Source organism: Notamacropus eugenii, chromosome 4 (assembly GCF_028372415.1).
Source record: "Notamacropus eugenii isolate mMacEug1 chromosome 4, mMacEug1.pri_v2, whole genome shotgun sequence".
NCBI classification, from domain to species: domain Eukaryota; kingdom Metazoa; phylum Chordata; class Mammalia; order Diprotodontia; family Macropodidae; genus Notamacropus; species Notamacropus eugenii.
The window spans coordinates 157,866,630-157,887,343 of NC_092875.1; the positions used below are offsets into that span (position 1 = coordinate 157,866,630).

At 37.9% G+C, this 20,714-nt stretch overlaps 1 long non-coding RNA gene and 1 pseudogene across 1 annotated transcript; both read right to left on the reverse strand.

The window, feature by feature from the left end:
• Nucleotides 1-12,131: 12,131 nt before the first annotated feature.
• LOC140498279 (uncharacterized) lies at nt 12,132-17,511 on the reverse strand. The gene is made up of 3 exons (XR_011965048.1): nt 16,414-17,511; nt 14,378-14,808; nt 12,132-12,910 (listed from the first exon to the last, which is right to left on the reverse strand). It is a non-coding gene; the product is annotated as an uncharacterized lncRNA (long non-coding RNA).
• An 830-nt stretch (nt 17,512-18,341) lies between these two features.
• LOC140502364 (trafficking protein particle complex subunit 2B-like) lies at nt 18,342-19,476 on the reverse strand (annotated as a pseudogene).
• Nucleotides 19,477-20,714: the final 1,238 nt, after the last annotated feature.

Below are 20,714 nucleotides of genomic sequence, written 5' to 3' on the forward strand. Positions count from 1 at the left end.
TTTCAAAAGTTAACTGTCACAGCCAGCAGAAGAAGAAAGTAAAACTGAGATTATACAGGGCTCAGAAATATAAAATATTTCTTTCCTTTGTCTTTCCTCTTTTTTTAGCCACTGAATTAGTTACCTGTGGTCTTTCCTTCTTTTCATTTTCTCTCATAAAATCATATCATTCCATGCTTGTGCTTCCCTCCAACTTTTTTTAATTCCTAAATAAGACAAAGAAATGTTATTATTGTTTTCCTTATCAGTTCCTCCTAATGGATCAGATGGCTTCATCAGTCTGAGAGGAATCATGCTAGGGTATGGATCCATCATTATTCCAAGCATAATATTCTTTTTGTTTTGTTTTTTTAAATATTTGCATTATATTTGTTTTGAAAAAGGAGATACATCCCAATGAACAAACACACCAAGTCTTCTCCCCTCAAAAGAGTTAAAAAAAAAAAACTAGCTGAAAGAATAGTTTTGCCTGGTAATGTACATCTCTTTCTTTTTTTAAGTGAAAATTGTCCACTTCATTCTGCGTTCTGATTCCTTAGTTCTTTCTCTGGATGTGGATGGCATTTTGTATCATGAGTCCTTTGGAAATGTTTAAGTTCCTTGCATTGCTGTGAAGGGCTAAGTTTATCAGAAACGGTCTTCATACACTGTGGCTGTTACTGTGTATAATATTCTCCTGGTTTTGCTCACTTCACTCAGCATCAGTTCAGATAAGTCTTTCCAGGCCTCTCTGAAGTCTTCCTGTTCATCATTTCTTTTTTTCACTCTCAATAATACATTTATTCACTCCAAATGACTTAACATCCAAATTTGTAAAGGAAATCCAAGCTATAAGAAGACATGGATAGTAACACAACAGTGATGGGAGCTCTCTATCAGTTTTAGGTAAATCTAACAGAAAGATAATCATAAGGGAAAATATGGAACTGAAAAAATTGCTAGGGAAATTTAGAGGTTAAAGAGTTTTGACATCTTCTAAATGGTAATGTAAAAGAATATACATACTTCCTAGCATCACAAAAAGCTTTTACAAATATTGATCATGCACAAGGGCATAGAGGTATTAAAAACCAATACAAAAAGGCAGAAATACCTAATCTATCCTTTATAGACTATAATACAATAAAAATAGTCATTGGTTCAGGAACCACAGACAAAAAATACAAACCACAATGAAGACTTGAAAATGAAATCCTAAATAATTAGTGAATCAGAGAACAAATCATAAACACAATAGCAATGTAAAATAAAATGATCATGATGAAAAAACGTATCAAAATTTATGAGATGTAGCTAAAGCAGTCCTTGGGAGAAAAATATCTTTACAAATATACATTAAGCAAAATAGAAAAATGCAAAATAAACTAACTGGATATGTATGTTCAATAAAAAAATAGAAACCCAACAAATAAACAAATGTAAATAATCACAAAAGAAGAGATATTAAAATTTAGAGGTAAAATAAACAAATTAGAAATAAAAATTCCATAGAAATGATAAGTAAAACTAAAAGCTAGGTTTTTGAAAATACTAACAAAATTAATAAACCATTACCTAATCTAAATTTTAAAAAAAAGATCAGAAAAATGAATCAATGAAATAGAAAATCAACAAGGAAAAACCACAGCAACACCAGAAGAAATAGAGAATAATAATCAGGACATTATATACAGTTATATGCTGACAAAACTAAAACCACAAAAAAATAGAGGAATACCTTCAAAAATATATAATACCCAAACTATTAGAAGACCAATTTAAGATCTTAAATAACCCAATATGAAAGTAGGAAATAAATTTAATTGTAAAGGAACTACCAAAGGAAAAAGAATTGCTGGTTCTGCTGGATTCACAGGACAATTCTATCAAACTTAAAAAAAAAAAAAAGTATCTATACTCACAAATTATTTTCAAAAATTGAGAAATGTCCCAAATGAATCCTTTTATGATATATATCCTAAGTCCTTTTCATGCTTCTCTTGATTCTTGTCTTGGAAAGTCAAATTTCCTATACAGATCTGCTCTTTTCCTCAATATGAATGTTTCAAAGTCCTCTATATCATTGAATGACCATTTATTCCCATGAAGTATTATACTCAGATTTGCTGGGTAGGTGATTCTTGGTTTCAATCCCAGTTCCTTTGACCTCTGGAATATCCCATTCCAAGCCCTTCAGTCCTTTAATGTTGAAGCTGCTAGATCCTGTGTTATCGTGTTTGTATTTCCACAATACTCAAACTGTTTCTTTCTACCTGCTTGCAGTATTTTCTCCTTGATCTGGGAACTCTGAAATTTGGCCACAGTATTCCTAGGAGTTTCTCTCTTCAGGTCTCTTTCAGGAGGTGATCCGTGGATTCTTTCAATATTTATTTTGCCCTCTGGTTCTAGAATATCAGGGCAGTTTTCCTTGATAATTTCATGGAAGATAATGTCTAGGATCTTTTTTTGATCATGACATTCAGGTAGTCCCATAATTTTTAAATTGTTTCTCCTGGATCTATTTTCCAGGTCAGTTGTTTTTCCAGTGAGATGTTTCACATTATCTTCCATTTTTTCAAACTTTTGGTTCTCTTTTTTAACTGCTTGGTTTATCTCATAGTCATTCATTTCCCTGAACTCAATTCTCTCTTTCAATGAATTATTTTGTTCAGTGACCTTTTGGACCTTCTCCTCCATTTGGCTAATTCTGCTTTTTAAAGCCTCCTTCTCCTCATTGGCTTTTTGGACCTCTTTTTCCAATTGAGTTAGCCTCTTTTTAAAGCTGCTATTTTCCTCAGTATTTTTTTGGTTCTCCTTTAGTAAGTTGCTGACTTGTTTTTCAAGCTCTTCTATTGCCTGAGTGCAGTTTAAGTTCCCTTTGGAGGCCCTGGAGGCAGAGGCCTTGACTTCCTCTGACAGTATGCCTTGTTCTTCCTGATCCAAAAGGGTAGGGGGAGACACTTGTTTCCCAAGAAAGTAACCTTCTATGGTCTTATTTTTTTTCCCTTTTTTGGGCATTTTCCCAGCCAGTTACTTGACTTCTGAGTCTCCTCTCCACAACCACCTCGCCTCCAGTTCCACCAAGCCAGCACTCCAAGCATAATATTCTTAATGTTTATTTCATTCATTTTGTGATTGTTTCTGCAGAAACACAGATGTAAATGAAATAATACTATAGATGGGCAGTTCCATAAGAAAAAACTATTGTATAAATGGATGATCAAATAATGTTACAGTGGGATTAAGACTATATAGTACAGGTTAACAATAACATATTAATAATATTATTATAAAAATAATGTTGGTCATGGCAAACTTATTCCTGTACTAGAAAAACAGCTTAAGGCCTAGAGCTTGAAAGAACCTCAGAAATGATGTAGCCCAAAGGGGGTCATGGATAGATTTTAGGAGTCCATGAAATTAGATGGGCACAAAATTAGATCTTTATTTCTATATTATTTGTCCTTTACAATTATACATGTATATATACATTTGTGTGTGTGTGTGTGTGTGTGTGTGTGTGTGTGTGTGTGTAAAATATATTTTAAAACATTACTCTGAGAAGGTATCCATAGGTTTCACTACAAGGTCTATGACACAAAAAAGGTTTAAGAACCCCTGATCTACACCAACCCCTTCATTTTTATAAGGGAACAGGTCCAAAAAAGTTAAGTTAGTTGTCTTGGGCTGTTGTATTCCTGAGAATAGCTAAGTTATTCACAGTTGATCATCTTACAAGGTTGCTATTACTTTGTACACAGCACATTTCACTTTGCATCAGCCCATGCAAGTGTTTCCAGGTTTTTCTGAGAGCATCTTGTTCATCATTTTTGTAATACCATAGTATTTCATCATAATCACATTCTACAATTTGTTCAGCCATTCTACAACTGATGAGCATCCCCTTAATATCTAATTCTTTGCCCCTAGAAAAGAGCTGCTGTAAATATTTTTGTATATATAGGTCCTTTTACTTTTTGTTTTTTATCTCTTTTGGGATACAGACTCATTAGTGGTATTACTAGGTAAAAGGGTATGTACAGTTTTATAGTTCTTAGGGCACAGTTCCAAACTGCTCTACAGCGTGATTGAATCAGTTCACAACTCCACTAACAATGCATTAATGTCTCTTTTCTCCCTCATCCCCTCCAACATCTGTCATTTTCCTTTTCAATCCTATTTGCTAATCTAGTAAGTATGAGGTAGTACCTCAAAATTATTTCAATTTGTATTTCTCCATTCAATAGTGAGTTAGAGTATTTTTTCATATGGCTGTTGATAGCTTTGATTACTTCATTTGAAAACTGATCATGTCTTTTGATCATTTATCAATTGGGGAATGGTTCTTATTTTTATAAATGTGACAGTTCTTTATAAATTAGAGAAATGAAGCCTTTATCAGAGAAACTTACTTCAAATTTTTTTTCCAGCTACTATTGCTTACTGTATTTCCCTCCATCTTATTTCCCCCCCACTTATTCTATTTCTTTCCTTTCACCCTGTCTCAAAAATGTTTTGCTTCTGATCATACCCTTCCCCAATCTGGCCTTCCTCTTATCACCTGCCCCTTTCTCTTATCTTTTTCCCTTCCTACTTTCCTATAGGGTAAGATAGATTTCTATACCCAATTGCATGTGTATGTTATTTCCTCTTTGCGCTAATTCTGATAGAGTAAGCTTCACTCACTCCCTATCAACTCCCCACTCTTCCCTCCACTGTAAAAGCTTTTTCTTATAAGGTAGGAATTCTTAACCTGAGTCCATGGACACCTGTTGAGGGCTAGGATGCGTGCAGTGGCAAGTTCAGGGTAGAACTTCAGGAAAACTTGTTCTCTGAGACTATGCTCATTATCATCCAGAATTGCTCTCCAGGCCCCCCTGGGTATTGCTGTCTTTGTGAGATAAACAAGAGAACTACAGAATACAAGGGATATGTAAAATAGATGATGCCCTTTAGACTAACATTCTTTAAGACAATAAGACTGGCCAAATTACAAGGACAGAGACGAGTAGATTGTCGTATAGACTTGCAGTTTCTCTCTTTAAATACCCTGACCCTCAGATCAATAAATGGAGTTGCCCTATCTTCTTCCACCCGCCTGTGTCTTTCTTCTTCACAGCTTTCCCCAAGCCACGTGAGGATACTGGTTGTCCACCACAGACACCCAAGGAATCTGTATATAGATTTCAGAGAACTTGGATGGGAAATTTTTACATCTTTATTTTCATTAACCTCCAACTGAAATTCAGTATTTCATTTAATTGTGAATGTAGTCAAAAACATTCTGAGAAGGGCTTCACTGGACTGCCAAAGAGGTCTATGACATAAAAAAGTTTAAGAACCCCTGCTATAATATGGTCTATGCGCATATACATATTCAGACCATATGCAAGTGAAGTCTTTACCCCTAACAATTACCTTTTTAACTTCCCAGTGTGGTAATATAAATGATGAAGTGTGCATTTGTCTTAGTTCAATCTCGCTCTAACCAATGTGGTAATTCAATCCAACATTTATTAAGCTAAGCCTGAGATTTTGTTCAGTTTTAGCAAAAGTAGAATTGAATTTTTTCAGTCAATGTGATGGTCTTTTCCTTCCTGTTTTTTATAATTTACCTCTTTAGAATTTGCACTTAAACTGTGACAGAAGTTCCCTCATTGATCTCTAGCCTCCATTTTCTCTTCACTTCAGTGGATCCAAATAAAGCTACTGATGCAATATCCTTCAAACACATTTAGCCATATCACTGCAACATTACTTCTTCTTGTAATGAAATCAGTGCAGCTCATGTCTTCTATGTCTATTTGAATGTTTTGTTGACAATTTTATATACAAACAGTTCTCATTTTACACATAAATGGATTGTTCCACAAAATTCCATAAAGAGTGATTTTTCCATAATGCAAATTTGCCAGGATGTGGGGAAAAGAGGGAGGGAGAAAGGAAGAAAGCAAAGGGATCCTATGGAGGGGGCTGCCACATAGTTTAAGGACACATAGAGGTAGGGGGACAGAGAAACACGATCAGAAGGAGGAAAACAGACTAGCTACAGACAGAAAAGAAAACTGGACATACTGGCAGATCTCCTCTCTCCCTGCTGGAAGTCTCAAGACAAGGTCCCCATCTGGCTATGGTGGTGGTCTCTTTTCCTCTATTCTTCTGCTTTCACTTTGATGTTTTGTGGGGGTTTGGGGGAGGTCTGGAGGTCACAGAGCAGGGAGCCATGGGACAGGAACAGAGAGCATAATGTAATACAGAAGAGTTAACATAAGTGTTTTTTTGGAATGCAAATTTCTTTCAGAATTCTTTATGTAAAGTCAAGTTTGCATGATGCAACTTTACATTTCACAAGAAACTTTCTATAGCTGTTGGCTCATCAGAGCTTGGGGCTCATCTATGTGCAATCTCTCCTGCTTCTCTTCCTTTCTGTCTGCCGGGAAAGAAACTCACTACACCTGCAGAAGATGGGGAAGTCATCGAAGGAATTTTCCTTCCATAACTCAAAAAAAAAAAAAGCTTTTCTTTTGCCTCTCCTTTCATGAAATAGCCAGGACAAGGAATTTTCTCACTTGCTTCTGAGGTTTTGCTTTGGTCCTTCTCTCTATAAGAAGGCTTGAAGAAAAGAGCCCATTACTATCAATGATTAAAAAAAAAGATTTTGCTCTGGCCTCCCCTTGGTGAAAGCAAATAAAAGAGGAAGGAAATGGTTTTTTCCCTCACTACAAGATGGAAGAACCTAATGAGAGTGCTGTGTAACATAGGCATATTACATGTAATTAGAAATAAAGGGAGATACTGAGTAAAGGAATCTAAGAGTGTTCTGCTAAGGAATTCCAAAATAGTAGACCTTTCTCAAAGTATCTCATTTACTAGTTTATCGAATTCTTCAATTCTTGTGGACTTCCTAATCTTTCCCTGTTTATTATTTTTTTCTACTTATCACCTCAGGTTGGTTAAGGAAAACTGTCATAGGCAGATCCTAAGCTTGTGATGTCCCAGGAAAAACCATGACGCTCTCTCCTCTCCCTTGAGCAGATGGATGCGTCTATGACTTTTATCCAGCCTGTGCTTTTATTAAACTTCTATCACCATAAACAACATCCATCACAAACAAGGATCAGTCACTAATTGCTTTTATATAACAATGGTATAATCAGTATCGAGAAAATAAATAAAAAGTATATATGGTGGGGGAAGGGAGGAGGAGGGGAATGGTGGAAGGGAACCACGAATGACTGACCATTGTAGTTCATTGGCATTGAACAGAAGTCAGTGCAAAATGCTTCTCACTGCAACTGGGCAACTGTATTGATTCAGTCTCCATGTACGTGGGGAAGAGATAGCAAGCGACTTTGGAGAAACAGGACAGTTAAATGAATAATGTCCTTCCTAGCTCTGAAGCAAGGAGGGAAGGGGGAGTTCAGCTCTCAGTCTGCTACAGTCTACAAGCATGGCCACAATCCCAGCCAACACTTTGGTAGCAGCTATAATGTGGGTTGAAATATCAGTCTTTTGGAAATTCCTCATGGAAGTCTTTATGGAGGCAGAAAAGTGGCACAGTAGATAGAGAACTGGGCCTGAAGTCAAGAAGATCTGAGTTCAAATCTAGCCTCATCCACTTACTAGCTATGTGACCTTAGACAAGTCACTTAACTTCTTTTTCCCCTAGTTTCCTCAAATGTAAAATGGGGATAATACTAGAATCCATCTCCTGGGTTTGTAGTGAGGATAAAATAAGATAATACTTGTAAAGTGCTTAGAACAGCGCCTGGCACGAGGTGGGTACTATATAAATACTAGCTTTTATGACCATTATGAGGAGACTCTCAAATACTCAGCTCTGCCAACTCCAGATCAAGTCAAGATGGAAGGAGACCATCATTCTCACCCTCTTGATCTGGCTTCCTCTCTTTTTCTTTACCCTTGAATATTTTGCAAACAATACCAGAGATCCAACAGTTCATTACATCAGTGGCTGGTGGAATCATGAGAAAAGTGCATTTCTAACTTCTCTTCAGGTGACTAAGGGAGAGAAAGATTCTGGAAAGAAGCCAACATGCGAGATGGTGGCTATCCCTATTGTGAACCTATCCCCAAATTGGTACTGGTGGGGTACTTGGGTGCCTGTGCTTGGACCCCAATTCTAAAATCACATTTCTCTAAAAATCACATTTCTCCCTAGATTGTCCCTGGTAGTTTCTCCCCAGGCCAAGGACAGCCTGCCCTAGCAAAACATTTATCTCCCTTCCTGATTCAGTAGCCAGCTACACTTACAGAATTTATTAGTGTGAACCAGCTGTGTACTGGTTAACTTGACTGTGTACTGGCTTATAAAATATTTCCTACTCACTGGCCTATCATATGTATCCTGGACTTAGACATAGGTGTATTCCCTTATGTTTATCTTGTCTAACAAGACATTGATGGAGGCAGCCTGGGTATTTCTCAGGCAGCTCTGACCATTAGTTGACAGTGGTTTTTCAGGCCTAAAATCACACCTCCATGTAGCCCCACTTTGGGCTATTTCCCAATGAACTCTGGGTAAAATACCTGCACAGTAGAAATGCATGTTCCCTTAAGAACTAACCACTCCTTAACCACTTCCTAATCCTGCCCTGAATCACTTAGTTAGCAGATTTGGTACATATTATACTGTAGAGTATCCTATATATAAACTTTATCTGTACCCTTTCCAAATCGCAGGTTCCCTAAAAACTCCTGCCCCCTGAAAAGTGTAACAATAACCCTTTACTACCTTGACTTCATGAATGATTGAGTCTGTACTCTGGTCTTTGGTGGGGGGTTCTCAGAATTTGCACCTCCTTTTTTCAACCCTCGTCACTAGGTTAGAAATTTTGAGGGATTTCCCTTCAGGTAAAATCAGAGACTCTCTTAGTTGAGCAGATGTATCTTGCTTCTAATGGAAGAACTTCTTCACCCTGTATTATCCAGTATTTTTCTCCTATACATACCTACTTTCTCTGATCTTTGCTTTGCTATTAACTTGGATACATGAGTTTATTCGCCCTTTGCTATGTGTGTTCTTTGTAGAACTGGCATTTAGTAGGAAGAGGGTCAAGTCTTGGATATAGAGCTTGGAGCACTCCTTTTCCATTAAGAAATTGCAATTGGGATTCTCCCTTGAATCTAAGTTATTTCCTCTGGACTAACAATATATAAAGAAGCAAACAGATATAATTTGACCCAGTCCTCTGCTCCCTACCTCCTGCTTCTCCTGGCAGGAACCAAAGTCTCTCTTTGAAAAGGGTGGGGAAAGGATATACTAGAGATACTGATTTTTGCCTTACTTCAAACCACATCCAGATTGACCATGGGGGACATAATGTAACCTACTCGGGCAAAAACAACACACAAACACACATACACACTCCTTTACATTTATAATAAGAAAGAGCTCTATTGGTGGAGGAGGGAGGGTTTTTCATTATAATGAAAGTGGTAATGATTAAAAAAATGAAAAGATGATCAATTGAACCATCTTTGGTCCAAGAAGAAGAAAGATCATTGTTCTACTCCTCTGCTCATCTGATAAGAAAATACTTCTTTTGATTAGGAAAAAAACAGACCTAATGACTTTGTCTTGCCAGTGGTACATGTTATTACATGGTTATTTTTCTCACTCTTTTCCATTCCATGTGTAGGGAAAGGAAGACAGGCCTCTGACCCCAGGGATGTTGGGATTAACAAAAAAAAAAAAGCTTTCTCTGTTCCTAATTTTACTAGCCTAGCAAGGGTGAAGAGACTATTTGTGGTTGGGACAGAAAGATGATACCTACCAGCTCAGAGATAAGTAGTTTAGGACACAGATCCCAAATAAGCCCAAAGTAAAAAGAAACTGCCAGGGAGAGCCTTTGACTGCAATTCAAGATTTAGAATGATTTGATGTAGAAAAGGTAAAAGGGAGCCCAAAACCCCTTTGACTGAACAGATCTACATATGAAAAGGCAGGAATGTAACTAGATAAAAGATGAGAGACAGGTCCCCTGGGCTTAGCTTTGTCTCTCCTTTCTCCCTCCCACTCAACCATCTGGGAGAGGGGCTGGGTTTGTGGTTGAGAAACTGAGGAACCTTAGAACCACAGGATGTTTGAAAACTGGGCAAGTAGCCTTTACATGGAAAGTAAGCATTCAGGTACAGTCGAGTGTTTCTGCTTTCCACACTTTAAATTTAGCTTGCTAATTTCCATTTTCAGTGCATTGCTTGTGTTATCACTTTAAACTTCTCTTCCTCAGCTAATTCTCTCTCTTCTTCCTCAACCAAGGTTTGGCTTCAAACTCCTGGCTTCTAGGAAGCCTGCCTGGCTTGGCTCTTTTATATGAACTTACTAATAGGTTGCTTTGCATTTATTAATGTTGTTTGTTTTTTTATTATCCAAATCAGCGGGGGAAATGATTGAATTCATAGAGCATCATGAGAAATATACTTCCCAACTGGGAAAGATTGAAGGCAAAAGGAAAGGGGGACGGCAGAGGATGAGATGGATAGAGAGTGTCATGGAAACACTGAACATGAATTTGAACAGACTTTTAGCAATAATGGAAGGCCTGGCACGCTATGATCCATGGGGTAACAAAGAGTCCAACATGACTGAGCAACAACTTCTTAGTTGGGGGAGTTTTGGTGTAGAAATGTTGTATATACTATTACAAGGAATATTTAGTGGTGGAGAGGTCACATTAGAAAATGACTATAATCTGTAAAAACAAGGTGTCAATAAAATTTTTGTTAAGGAAATTCACATCATTACTTAACTTTTCCAGATAACATCTATCCTGTAAAGTAAAGAAAAGGCCTATCCATGTTGCCACTTAGTATAGAACATTTCCTTAGCATAGGACATTTTATGGCTTCTAATCCTCTCCTAATTTCACTTTGACTCTCTAGATTTTTCCACCCATGTTCCATCTGGCTTCTCACCCTGGAAGACCCCTTTGACCCTACTATCCCCCCTCCTCCTATTGGTGAATTCCTCTCCTAGAACCTTCATTTTGAAGAAGAGCCCAGGCTAACTAGCCTTCACTCTTCTCCCCTGTTCTACTTCTGACTCTGGATTTTACCACCATTGGAGTGTGCCTTCTCTACCCCATCCTCCTTTCAGTTCTGTTTTATGTGTTGTCTTTGCCTATAGATGTAAAGCTACCTGAGGGCAGGGGCTGACTTTCTTCTTGCTTGTATTTGCACTCTCATCATTTAGTACAGTGCCTACCACTTTGCATACACTTAGTCAGTGCTTGTTGACTTGTTAACGATGTCCGCAAACACTGAAAGGTCTTATCAGGGAAGGAAAGGGAATAAACATTTATACAGCACCTATTATGTTCCAGGTACTGTGCTAAGCACTTTACAGATATGATCTCATTTGATTTATAGGTATTCCTGAACTGGCATTTATATACTGAGCTTTATCATACCTTAAGGTTATTTTTTTGGTCATGTTTTCATATTTTTCCCCTTCTGTATTACTCAATGTGCCACACTCCACTCATGCCTTAGTGTGGCTTATGCCAGTTAAATTTCCTCCAGGTCTTTTTGTCTAAGATGCTATGGGACTGCGTTGTCCTCTGGCAGATACTATCAGAAACTTGCAAAGTTCTAGGACTTAAAAGAGGAAAACAGAAACAACACTGTCTATTTCGTAAGATGATTTCTTCCTCATCTCCTGTCACCAGTTTCCAATGGGGAACAAATGATCACTGTGCCACTGTGCTGGCATATGCCATTTGCTGGAGCCATCTGGAGACTGGTCTGAGTGCTAAAAGCACAGGAAGTATGGAAGGAGGGTGGCTTTAATGAATATGCAATAAATGAGAGCAGATGAGAATGGCGGTTGGGAGCTTTAGGACTGCCTTCTGGAACTTGGCAAGAAAATGCTTAAGGGTGGGTATGGAACAGAACTTGAGCACCCCAGCCTTTAAGGGAGAGCCTGAGTGTAGAGGGAGTGAGAATGGAATAGGAACAGAGACTGTGCTTGGTGGCCAGCTTGTTAGTACCCTATGTGTACTGTGACATGTAAAAAGTTCAAGAAACAGAGTTTCTGGGTAATTAATTATTTTATTAATTATGCTAGTGAATTATTAATAAAAGAGGTCAGTGGCACTCTTGAATGTCAAAGACCCCTCATGGAAAATGCTTATATGTCCTTGGAAGAATGGGGTTCCTGAGGGCAGCAATCAACTCTGGTTGGTTAACAATTAATGAGAATAATGAATATTGTACAGTACCACATCATACCTATCAGTTGGCTAACATGACAAAATAGGAAAAAGATAAATGCTGGAAAAGATGTGGGAAAATTAGAACACTAATGCATTGCTGATGGAGCTGTAAACTGATCCAACCACTCTGGAGAGCAATTTGGAACTATGTCCAAAGGGCTATAAAACTGTGCGTACCCTTTGATCCAGAAATACCACTTCTAGGTATGTAGCCCAAAGAAATCATAAAAATGGGAAAAGAACCCACACGTACAAAAATACTTACAACCACTCTTTTTGTGGTGACCAAGAAATTGTAAATTGAGGGGATGCCCATCAACTGGGGAATGGCTGGACAAGTTGTGGTATATGAATGTAATGGAATACTATTGTGCTATAAGAAACGATGAGCAGGCAGACTTCAGAAAAACCTGGGAAGACTTATATGAACTGATGCTGAGTGAAATGAGCAGAACCAAGAGAATATTGTACACATTGTACAATAACTAACTTTGTCAGACTTACCTCTTCTTAGCAATACAGGGACCTAAGAAAATTCCAAAAGACTCATGATGGAAAATGCTGTTGACATCCAGAGAAAGAGCTATGAAGTCTGAATGCAGATCAAAGCATACTATTTGCTCTCTTTTTTTGGTTGTCTTGGTTTTTCTTTCTCATGGTTCCTCCCACTGGTTCAAATTCTTCTTTACAACAGACTGTGAAAATTTAAAAAAAAAAACAAGAGTATATGATGTCATAGTTGATATGTATTGAGGCTGGACTTGACCCAAGGCATTCTTGGCTCAGTGGCCAGTTCTCTAACCAATTCCTTAGGTTGCCTCTCTGAAGGAGTAATTACAACAATACTTTACATATGGAACTTTTAAAAATTGAACTTTTAAATAAATTAATTTGAATTTTTTTAAAGAATGAATATTATAATGAGAGGTGGGCTCAATCTAAGAAGAGTGGGGGAAGTAATTCAGACCACTTAGTTCTGGACAAAGAGACTTATCTCTTATCCAAACTACCCTGCCTAGGACAATCTAGACAATTTAGACCTGGCTGACTAAAACACAATGAGCCAGATTTTAATGCACTAGAATCTCTTTGTAAGGTTTTTCTAGCTGAGTAGGGCAACAACTCCATCTAGATAAGATGGTCCTGGTGGTGTAAATTTTGGGGGCAAGGTCAAATATCTCCCCAATAATTTGTTATTTAATAGTTCTTTCTCTCAATAGCATGTACAAATATAGAGCAGGTGATGATGAAAAGCTGTAAGATCACATTTTGTATAGAAAATATATATAGTAAAACTTACCTGAATTCTCCAGGTTTATTTAGGTTTCAAAATAAAGATGACTGGGATACAGGAAGGTAGTCTTATCATTTCCATCTTCCAAACTCTGCAACCATCTTATTCTCTCCACTGACCCTAATCCTTAATCACCTCCCACTTGGACCATTGCAGTGGCCTCCTGACCAGTCTTCCTGTCTCGTCTCCCTCCTCTCTTCAATCCATCCTCTATACAGCCAACAAAATGATTTTCTTAAAGCATTGGTCTGACAACGTCGCTCCCCTACTCATCAAACTCTAGTGGCTCCCTATTACTTCTATGACAAAGTAGAAACCCTCTGTTGAACTTTTAAAGTCCTATACAACTCAAACCAGCCACATTATATATTACTCCCCTTCCTGTAGTCTTAAAGCTAAGTCAGACTGGTTTCTCTCTGCTCCTCACATACAATACCCTATCTCCTGTCTCCATGCTTTTGTAGTGGACTTCCCAGTGTTTGAAATGTACTCCCTCTTCAACTTTGCTACCTAGAACCTCTTACTTTTTCAAAACTCAACTCAAGTATTCCCTTCTCTTTTTTCTTTTTATTTATTTTTAGTTTTCAGTATTCACTCCAGAAGATTTTGAGTTCCAAATTTTCTCTCTCTCTCTCCTCTCCCCACCCCAAGACAGCATGCAATCTGATATAGGCTCTACATATACATTCATATTAAACAAATTTTCACATTAGTGAAATTCAGACTCCATGGTTCTTTTCCTGAATGCCGATAGCATTTTCCATCATGAGTTCATCTACCACTTTCTACATGAAGCACTTCTTTACCTCCCCCAATTGCAAGTGCCTCCCCTTCCAATTTGACTTACATTTAGCTATCTTATACTTACCTTGAATCTATTCTTTAGGTGCTAATATATACATATGTTGTCTCCTCGAGCTCATACTTGGCACATAAGAATTACTTGTAAGTGGATTGATCCATTCATTAGTTCATTCCAATTAAGTTAAAATAGGATTAAGAGCAGCTTAACATAACTGGATGAAATATCTGATGCCTCAATATTGAAAAGTTTAATTTGCGAGTGAAACAAAAGGCAGTGGAGAGAGGGATGATGGGCATCTAGTGCATCTCTCAGGATGACCACCACTCAGGAATCAGTGTAAGGTATCTCCCTGAAGAAATGTCTGAGCCAAAAAGGAGGTGAGCCATTCACAGGCAGAGAGTGTGGGACAATGGATGGAGAGCCAGAGGGTTCCACTGGCACTCAGGAAGAGGAAACCACCTAGGAGAAGTCTTCCAGCATGGCAGATGGATCATCTGTGAAAGAACATAGAAGGACATGGTTCACAAAGGGTAAGAAGGTGAATTGTGCCACCTGTCCGAGTCTCTGTTTCTTCTTCTTTTGTGCAGTGAGGGAACTAGACTAGAAGTACCTTCCATATATGAATTTATATACTTTTAAGTCTGTCAGCACAGGGGCCTTTATGTCTGCACCAGTGGAGAGAATACTTGCATCTATTAGCTCCTATAGCTATTAACTATTGAAGTAAGAAAAACTAAAGAAAGCCTTTATGCTTTGCTCCTGAAAAAAAAAAAAATGTAAGAGAAAGGAAAATACAATTATCACATTCAAGCACAGAGTAGAAAAATGAAATTGTGGCATATTGGTAGAAAATACATATAAAAAGTAGGCAAGATGACTCATGGCTATGATAACTTAAATAGAATAGCTTTTATATCTGTTGTGGCAGATCCACCAACACCCAATTTAATAAAAATATGAATCATTCAAGACTAGATGAAGTATGTCTACGTATATAGGGCTAAAAAAAAAGTCATGATAATTTAGCAATAAGACAGCCACCTTCAAGATCTCAGGCAGATGATCTAATTTCTCTGGACCTCAATTACAATTCTAAAAACTGAAGGGAGCGGCACTAGATGACTTCCAAGGTCCCTTCTTGCTCTGAAACTCTTACTCTATGAGCTTGCAAGGCAAAAAAAGGCAAGAAAGACAAGTATGGCAAATCATGTAGCATCGGTTACTTTTTCAGATCCTTATTGGAATCACTTACTTTGGACTACTAGCTCTTTGTTGATTTTATCTGGTCTTAACCATCTCCCTAGATTCATGAAGCTTACTCATGATGCCAGGAAGCCCCTCCCCTGAGCATTTTCACCTTTCTGAAATCATCTTCTTTCAAGGGTCAGCTCATATACCACTCACATGAAGCATTCCTAGCTTCCTTCATCTGAAAACAACATCTCCCCTCCTCACATTTTTGGTAGTATTCTGTCTAGATGCCTTCTTTGCCCTTGTCACATTCTAAGTAGTGGGTGGGGAGTGAGTCACCCAGGGCCAATAATTACGGTCAAAATTGATAGAGTAGAATGGGAATCCTCTTCTGGAAGAGGCTAAGTAAGATCCAAATTGGGAGGAAGGCAGTAATAATTCTAAGTGAGTCTAGTCTGGTCAGTTACTGAAGTGTCTACAAGTACCAAAATCCAGAATGCTCAGATGAGTTATTAAACTACTTGGTAGAACCAGAGAATTCAGAACTAAAGGAATCTGCTAGCAACTGGGAAGACAAAAAAAAATATTTTTCAGTTAAGTGTCATGGAATTAACATTTTAATTTGAGTGGCTGCTAAAACTCTCTTTCAAGTTGTCTTTTATTTTGGAAGGTTTGAATACCCCACCTCTGGTTAGCACTTTACAGCCCTAAGTAATATTTGCACCAACCACCTGTTTCTGAGTCATGCATCTTTCCCCGTTTCCTAGGCCTGGGCCTGAAGTCCCTACTCTGAAGTGGGAGTCTAGGCCAGACTGTCTAAGATGGTGTTATCTACCTGGAAAACCCCAGAGAACTGCTTCCAGGAGAGTAGAGGACTGGAGCACGTATGGACATTCTTGTTGACTTACCACATGGTTGAGAAGAATCTTTTTCCTTTGGCTGTGTAGCCAGAACTGTTGAGGCCCTGAAAAATCACCAGCCATAGCTTTTGCTGCATTTGTGTCTGAAGGAGCAAAGTGAGCCCACTCACAGCCAGTGAGACCATGAATAAGGGAGTAAAATCCTTAGGTAGCCCTTCTTCCTCCACTGAATCCATGGGGTCCCAGGTCTTTGGCCTTTTAGTTCACTCTTTTGTGCTCTTGATGCAGGGTATGGTGTCTCTGATCTGGCCAAGGAGTATAAGCCACAGCAATCTGGGCATTTTCGAATCTAGACCAGGTATTGTAGGTAACCCAGCCCTGAGAAGTAAGGAACCCAGCACTTCAGCCCAGCAGAGATGTGGACTTTGGACTTCAATTTGGTGTGACCAGTCCTGTATAGGAATTGAGCTAAGGTGTAAGCCTAATTACCATCTTCCTTCCAAGAGACCTAGGTGGTTTAAAGAGCATTATGACCCCTGAGGTATTGGAGGAAATAGCTGTCCCCTTTTTTTTTATTTACTATGTCTGTGAAATAAATATTTCTTTGTAAAAGTCATCTGGTATTAGGTGGTTAAATGGAATTAGGTTGCTAGTCACTAGATAGCAAAAAATGAACAGTTTTAGGGGGAGGAATAGTGGAAAGAACAAGACCACTGGTTGGAGAGGTTGAGTCAATCAATGGCAGGAAAGGAGACAATCCCATTCCTCAGCACCTCAGAAGGTAGAGTCAGGTTAGGGTAGTGGTGAAATGTAACAGACCTAGCCCTGATTGCAAAGGTCAAAGTCAATCCTGTTATACTGGTAACACATTTATTTATGCGCATGTCTTTTCTTTCCTATTAAATAGTAAATTCTTGATCAGCTTTCTTCTCCTCTGTGAAAAAACTCTATGGTGCTTACACCTAGGCTTCCTACCTTTGTACTTTGGCAGCCTATTCCTCATTGATAGTCAGAATCAGGTCCAGAATAACAGTTGCTGTGGTTATTTCCTCCATATTTTGAAGGATGAAATCCTCCAAAGAAATCAGTCAATGAGCATTCATTAAGCACTTACTGAATACCAGACATTATGCAAAGCACAAGGAATCAAATACAAACAAAAAAGAAAAAAATACAGTTTTAACTTAAAAGTTCCCTCTTAATATGTTGAATTCAATAATACTTTTCTAGACATTTGCAGTTTTTCCAGGAACTGTTGGGTTATGAACATGTCTGTTTACAAACATAACACCTAATTTATAGAATAAGATTCCATACTTTCTACAATGCAAAAATTCCAGGCATCTTTCCTAGTTATAGTCTAAATGCTTACTATCAAACTGCCAAACTTTAATTCAGGTTATTCTTGAAAGCTAAAATATACAAATAACTCAAATACCTGTATAAAAGTATGAAACTAATTTATCAAGAGGAAATGAATGAAGTTATAATTCTTGTTACTCTTGTTGAGGAAAGAGAACATCCTCAAGATTCCAAATACATGTAACAATGATAAAAAATTATGCAGAGGTACACTGTCTACATACTCAACTTCCGGTCTCAGAAAGCACTTCATTTCATTTATAGGTAAAATCATATTCATGCTCTAAGTTTCCTGAGGTTTCTGGTACTATTGCCAGACTTGGTAATTCATGCTTTCAGATAAATACTTAGTGTAAAACTTGACAAACAACAAAAAATCTTTTCTTCAGCACTATGAATATTACCTATGTTTATAAATTTTTAAAAATCCATGTGTATGCTATAAATTTTATTTCCTATTGTAAGCCAACTTTTATATTTTAATTTAAGATCTGTTAACCAAATCAACAATATGATGTTTGCCTAATTTACAGTTTAGTAGAGAAGATTACATTAGACTAGTCAAAATTGAATCTTGCAAACACTTTTTAAAGCCAAAATAATTGTCAGGGCACTTCATCTAGCATTCTTCACAAACACAGTATTTTCAAAAGTATATTTTATTTTGGTTGGATCATCTGCAACAAGGACAACAAAAAGTATCCTGTTATGTTTCTGACTAAAAAGGAGATTAATTTACAAATGCTTGGAAAGCCAAGACTAGACACAGTAGACTTGATTGGCTCTTAGTTACTTACAATGCATATTATGACATCACATATTTAAGAAGTTTTCTGTACTCAGCTTAAAAGGTATTTCTTCCCAAGATATTGAACTTTTCTGTTAAATGCACGTAATTGAAAGGGTGAATTTGGTTCATAAGATGGACTCCTTGCAAACTTTATATATAAATCATAGACATCACTAAAGAAGATGTTTATTCCATCTTCCTGTCTTACATCATGAAATGTAATACATTTCATATGGCCTGCAATAACAAAAGCAGAAACAAACCACTCATTTAATTTGTCCATAGTTTTCAGGCACATATTGTTAGACAGACAAATATTTTCATCTACTAGGTCAAGGGCTGCATAAGTTGGTGCAGATGACAACGATTATCCTTAGATTCAACTTTTCCAGCTGGTAAAACTTCCATTTCAAAAACTGGATTATCATGATGACCTTCCATTATGAAGTAGAAGCTTCCAGATGTATAGGTACTCCAATATGGGTCCTACCACACCAGCCACCCTCCATACTCACACAGATAGGCTCCAACTAGAACCTCTACAACCAAGGTACTTCATTCCAATGAAGTAAGACAGCTCATTAAAGAAGTCTGAATGGGGTAGGAGGAAGGACAGACATGGTAGAGAAAGTTCAGAGTGCAGCCTGGAGAAGAAAAAGACATGGTTGGCTTGAGTACTCTCCTTAAATGGAGGTTCTGGGAGGAGTGGTTCAAGGAGGGAGAGGGAACTTCTAATGTGTGAATTCCAGAGCTGCAGTGAACTTCCAGGTTGAAGAGCTGAACCACAGAAGAGGAGGTCCAGAGTATATGTACAGGGAGCCCTTCTTCCTCCACTGAATCCATGGGGTCCTAGGTCTTTGGTAGAGGAGGTCCAGAGTAAACCCAGGAAAAGAATACAAGTCATAAATTTTATTACCTACTGTGCTTTTGGCCCAGGGTTTCAGCCAGGCAATGTCCATTTTGTTGAAGCTCCCTATTACTACAATGTCATGCTTTCAAGCCAGGGTTTATATCTGTTTTCCAAACTTTTCATCCAATTCCTCCTGTCCTAGTCTTATATCTTATATCACTCCTCCTCCTACCCCCACCCCATACACAATATTACTTTTCTATCTACTTCCACTTATCTTCACCCAAATGTTCTTTGCAATACTTCTGCCCTTGAGTTCCTGATTTCATCACAAAGCATACTTTATAAAATATCTACTAGTACTCCAGCTTAATCTATTCTGTTTCTTTTGAATAAGGTTAAAACCACAGCCATATTCCAGTCCTGAGTTCAGGCCCATCAAGTCTCAGTGATACATTTCTCTCCTTGGTTAAATGTCCCTCCTTTCATTAGAATCTCTAGTCCAATCTATTTATTACTCATATGTTGTGCATTTGTGTGGAGACATATGAGGTCAGGGGTTTTATTGCTAGATCTCTACTCAGGCAGTGTCTCTTGTGGACCATTGGCACTTTCTTCTGCTGTTTATCTCTGTTAATACAGCTGTAGCCATAGAGTACCCCTCTTTCACCATTTTTAAAGTCTATCACTGCCCAGGACCATCAGATCACAACAACTTCTAGCCCTTAACTTAGGGTTCATGGCTAGATTTCAGATTCTGATAGGAAAAAAATTACATCTTTATTTTCACTAACTGAAATTTAGCATTTCTTTCAATAATTTAAAAACATTATTCTGAGAAGGTGTCCCTGTCTAGGCTTCATCACATGAGTGCAAGGGTTTGTGACTCAAAAAAGGTGAACAAGCCCTGGACTAGATGATACCAGCAACACAGAAGGAATGACACAGAAATGGAGAGAATGAACAATGAAGCTGTGGACAACTCGGAAAAATATGGCAAAACCAGGAAATCCATCATGTCTGTTTGCTGACTTCATTATTTCCATTGATACTTTAAAAAAATAGGTAAGCATCAAAACTACCAAAACTGTGTGGCCCATTTCCTTTTTATAAGTGATCCTATGCCGTCTAACAGCATATAGTCACCAGGTGGATTTGGTGCAAATAAGATAGAATGGAAAAGGACTACATCATTTGCCTTGATGCTTCTGTAGATCTGTGATCTCATTTATGTAGAATTTCCTCCAGGAGCACAAGACACACAACCCATCCATGCCTTCTCATCCTGTCTAATGTTAGTCCACATTTCCATAAATCCACTATAGAGAATCAATTTGGAATTAGAGG